Source organism: Nanorana parkeri, unplaced genomic scaffold, assembly GCF_000935625.1.
Source record: "Nanorana parkeri isolate BGI_ZX_2015 unplaced genomic scaffold, ASM93562v1 scaffold351, whole genome shotgun sequence".
In the NCBI taxonomy this organism is placed as follows: Eukaryota; Metazoa; Chordata; class Amphibia; order Anura; family Dicroglossidae; genus Nanorana; species Nanorana parkeri.
In genome coordinates, this window is record NW_017306619.1 from 193,616 (window position 1) to 198,434 (window position 4,819).

General features: G+C 47.6%; 1 long non-coding RNA gene across 1 annotated transcript; it reads right to left on the minus strand.

The window, feature by feature from the left end:
* Positions 1 to 510: 510 nt before the first annotated feature.
* Positions 511 to 4,556, minus strand: LOC108788794. Its single transcript, XR_001941361.1, has 3 exons — positions 4,456 to 4,556; positions 1,202 to 1,206; positions 511 to 523 (listed from the first exon to the last, which is right to left on the minus strand). It is a non-coding gene; the product is annotated as an uncharacterized LOC108788794 (long non-coding RNA).
* Between the last annotated feature and the right edge of the window lie 263 nt (positions 4,557 to 4,819).

Sequence of the window (4,819 nt, forward strand, 5' to 3'; positions counted from 1 at the left end):
TCACTGAACCTGGATTTCTGGCTGGGTTGGGCAAACATCCAAGAAAACTGAACCCAGGCCAGTTCACTCATCACTAGTCCTGAACAAGGAAGTGTGTTATTGGATCATGGGGACGACAGGGTCATGAGGAGGCTAGCATTCAGGGACCTACAACCATTGCGTTGTTTCGGTTAGCCCATCTACATCCTAGAAACAAATGATGCTCGGCAGCCCAGACTCTGGTGTCCTACCAAGCAAAGACACTGTTCAGGTTAAACAAAGGACAGAGGCGGACCTGGGTTTTGTTTGCTTGGTTGTTCACGGAACCTGGATTTCTGGCTGGGTTGGGCAAACATCCAAGAAAACTGAATCCAAGCCAGTTCTCTTATCACTAGTCATGAACAAGGAAGTGTGTTACCAGAACATGGGGAGGCCAGGGTCATGGGGAGGCCAGCATTCAGGGATCTCCAACCATTGGGTTGTTTCGGTTAGCCCATCTACATCCTAGAAACCAATGATGCTTTGTGGCCCAGGCTCTAGTGTCCTACCAAGCAATGACACTGTGCAGGTGAAAAAGAGGACAGAAGAGGACCTGGGTTTGGTTCACATGGATGTTCACTGAACCTGGATTTCTGGCTGGGTTGGGCAAACATCCAAGAAAACTGAACCCAGGCCAGTTCACTCATCACTAGTCCTGAACAAGGAAGTGTGTTACCTGATCATGGGGAGCCCAGGGTCATGGTGAGGCCAGCATTCAGGGACCTCCAGCCATCCATTAGGTGGGGTTGACCCACACCACCACCCACTTTAATTACACAGCAGGTATGGGGGAATGGTTTTTCTATCATGGTGGCTAAATTGACTTTGGAGGGAAGCCAAAATTTAAAAGCATTTATTAAAATGCAGAGACATGCAAGTTGTGTCCTATTTGGGTTACTCTAAGGGACCGCTAGGCACTTTTGTATTGTGTGTCGCCCTAGTCTACTGGGCTAGTGTCTTTAAAGCACCCCATCCTGTTAAAAGAAGTGCAGAGAGAGGTTGTGTTAGTGCTTTTGTTGTTGGGGTTCATCACACGGTGAATTCCTGTATAATATTTTATACGTTTCTGTTATGTTAATATAGATTCTGCTGTGGCCAATAAAATCGGGTCATGCACGGCTCCACCTGTATTGTAGGTAAAGGGGAGGTTCAGAGTGGGGAGCTGTCCGGGCCATACCCCCACATGTCCTCTGGTCACACAACCACAATCACCAATCTATAACTTGATTGCAATGCACAATAGTGGAGTCGACGAGCAAACAAGCGTGCGCAAACATTAGAAAATGCAGGGGGAGAGAAGAACATCGACACTCCTTATCTCTCTGCGCACGCCTGACTTTGCAATGAACTTGTTGGACCTCCCAAACTCCAGTCTGAGGCTTGTCAGAGGTTTTCATTTCGACAAAAAGACCTCACTAAGCTCTCATAACGTACACAAGGAGCTGTAAAATGCTGTGAAAAGGGATCTTTGCTGTGTAAGTCTTCATATGTAAGATCCAAGTCCAGCTTTATTCACTTTTTTTTTTTTTAAAGGTAGCCCATGCCTTGTTAAAATAAAAAGAAAAATAGCAGTTTGCAGTTGCAGGCTCCAATTCTAACTCCTGGTGAATGTTGCAGGATCGCCCCATGTGAGCCAGCACTGCTGTTCAGGTTGAATGACACCCAGAATTATTCAACTTGGTTCCTTTGAGACCAGGGCGTCAGAGACCCGCCCCTCCTCTTTTTCCCTTTCCCTCCCATTGCTTTCCTTTTCTTTCTCCTTTCTTTTCTCTACCCTTGTCTTTTCCCTCCTTCCCATTTTCTTTCCTCTCCTGTCCCATTCTTCTCCTCCCCTGTACTCTCTTTGCCTCTCCACTCTCTCTCTCTACCTTTCTTCTCCTCTCCTCACCTCGCCCACCTCTCTTGTCTTCTCCTCTCCCTCTCTTCTCCTGTCCTGATCTCTCCCTCTCCCATCCTCTTCCTCTCCTGCCATCTCATCCCCTCACCTCTTCTCATCTTTACTCTCCTTCTCCTTTACTTTCATGTTCTTAGTTCTTAGTCACCTCTCTCCCTTTCTCTCTCTCTATTTCTTTCTCTCTTTTCTCCTTTCGTATCCTTACCTCTCCCTCCTCTCACTTCTCTTCTACTTGACTCTTCTGGCTTCACCTCACCTTTTTCTCTCCTCTTCCTCTCTTCTCCTGTCCTCTTCATTTCTTGTTATCTCCTCCCCTCACCTCTTACAAATTCACTCTCCTTCTCCTTTCCTCTCATGTTCTCTCTTCTTAGACACCTCTCCTCTCCCCTTTCTTTCCTCACATCTCCTGTCCCACTCTTCTCCTACCCTCTCCTCTCTTTGCCTCTCCTTTCCTGTCCTTTCCTCTCACCTCTCTTCTACTCACCGCTCCTGGCTTCAGCTCTCCTCTCCTCATCTTTCCTCTTCTTCTCCTCTCTTCTGTCATCCCCTCACCTCACCCTCCTCTCTTGTCCTCAACTCTCTGGCTCTTCTGTTCTCTACTGCCCTCTCCCTTTCTCACCTCCTTCTCTTCTCCTTACCTCTGCTTTCCTCTCCTCTCATGTCCTCTCATCTCCTTCCCTTTACCTTTCCTATCTTCACCTCACCTCTCCTCCTTACCTCTCCTTTCTTCTCCTCTCATGTCCTCTCATCTCCTTTCCTTTACCTCTCCTCTTTTCACCTCACCGCTCCACCTTACCTTCTCTTTTCCTCTCCTGTCCTCTTCCTCTCCTCTATCTTGTCCTCTTCTCATCTTTACTCTCCTTCTCCTTTTCATTCATGTTCTCTCTTCTTAGTCACCTTCCCCCTCTTCTTTCCTCACCTCTCCTCTCTTCACCTCTCCTGTTCTCTCCCTCTCCTTTCCTCTCCTCTGCTCTTCTCTCCTCTATTCACCTCACCTGTCTTTCTCTTCTCCTCTCCTGTTTCCTCCCTCTCCTTCACTCTCCTTCCCTCTCCTTCCTCTATTCACCTCACCTCTCCTTCTCTTTTCCACTGTTCTCTCCCTCTCCTTTCCTTACCTCTCCTCACCCTCTTTTCTCCTCACCTCTCCTTTCCTTACCTCACCTCTCCTCCTCTCCTATGCTCTCCCTCTCCTTTCCTCACCTCTCCTCTATTCACCTCACCTCTCTTCCTCTCCTTCTCTTCTCCTCTCCTGTTCTATCCTTCTCCTTTCCTCACCTCTCCTGCCCTCTCCCTCCATCCCACACTGGGAGTTGTAGTTCTATAACCGCTACAGAGATGCAGACATGTGTGGACTGTGGGAGTATTTCACCTCGTTGGCCAAGGAAAGCAGCAGCTCCAGAAAGGCCCCAGGAGGTCGGTGGATATTGCATTATGGGTCGCTTCTCATTCCCGATGTGGTTTCCCCATCCATAGCATCCCACACACAGTCCTCACCAGACCAACATCAGGCAAGACCCGGCATTTAACGTGGTGTAAAAGTGTCCAGCCAGAGAAAACACTCTGTATTTATATAAAAATAGATTTTATAACCCCGGGATTTTCTCACAGAAGCAATTAGGTTAATAAAATTCCAGCCTGACATGCCGCAAGCTCCGCTTCATAAAAACAAAATGCAGATACATGCCGCGTCCCGTCCCCGAAATAATCCCTCACTGGCTAAAAATAGACGACTGATCCTCATCTGTATTAGGTGTTTTCTATCTGCACATTTATATCAATAGAAGGTTCGGTGTGGATAAGAAAGCTGGCCCGAGGAGCAACATTAAATTAATTACAATTTAACTGCACAGATTTATCAAGAAAAGTCCTTTAATTAAATGAGCCCACCTCATTTCCTGGCTGGAGGATGTCCAGCATCATCTAGGTCTTTCCTTCTCAGACTGACTGTCCCTTGCTTGCCCATTTCATTTATTAGAAACTAAATATTAACAACGACTTACAAAGCCGTCCACAACTCTGCCCCCGGCTATATCTCCAACCTGGTCTCAAAGTATCACCCTAACCGTCCCCTCCGCTCTTCAAAAGATCTCCTACTTTCCAGCTCCCTCGTCAACTCCTCTCATACTCGCCTCCCAGACTTCACTAGAGTCTCTCCCATCCTCTGGAACTCTTTATCCCAACCTGTCCATCTGTCTCCCACTCTGACTGCCTTTAGGCGATCCCTTAAGACTCATCTCTTCAGGGAAGCCGATCCCACCTCAACCTAACCGCTCAACCATCACGTTCTCTTACAATTCACCTCCTCATGTATCACTGGCCCCTCCCTTTTAGATTGTAAGCCCTCAGGGTCAGGGCCCTCCTTACCATCTTGTCTTGAATTGTATTGTGATTGTAATGTCTCCCTTATATTGTAAAGCGCTGCACAAACTGTTATTATTTTTAATTCACATTGTATCGCAATAAAGGCATCTTACATTCCTCCTCCTTCCTTCCTCCTGAACAATAATAATAATATTGTCTGGGGTGGTCTGCATGCCATATACAGCCTGCCTAGGAACGCCCATTCCTCCAGACTCACATCCATCCATCAACGCATTTTGATATTTGCATAACTCCTCCCAAGAGCCCGCCCACTGCTTGCATCATGGCTGAGGGCTCTTGGGAGGAGTGCTGTCATGTTTTCAGGAAGCTATGTATTGTACATCACTCTGCTGGCTCCTCTCACCAGGCAGGGGTCACTGTTGCTGTTATTCAACCCCGGCTGCTGCCATTTAGTTGCTAGGACCGCCCGGCATCCTAGCAACCAACCACCAGCAGCCAGGAAATTGAACGATTACACCGGATCATACTGTAATCATTTAAGTCCCTGGCTGCTGATGGTTGGTTGCTAGGATGCCGGGCGGTCCT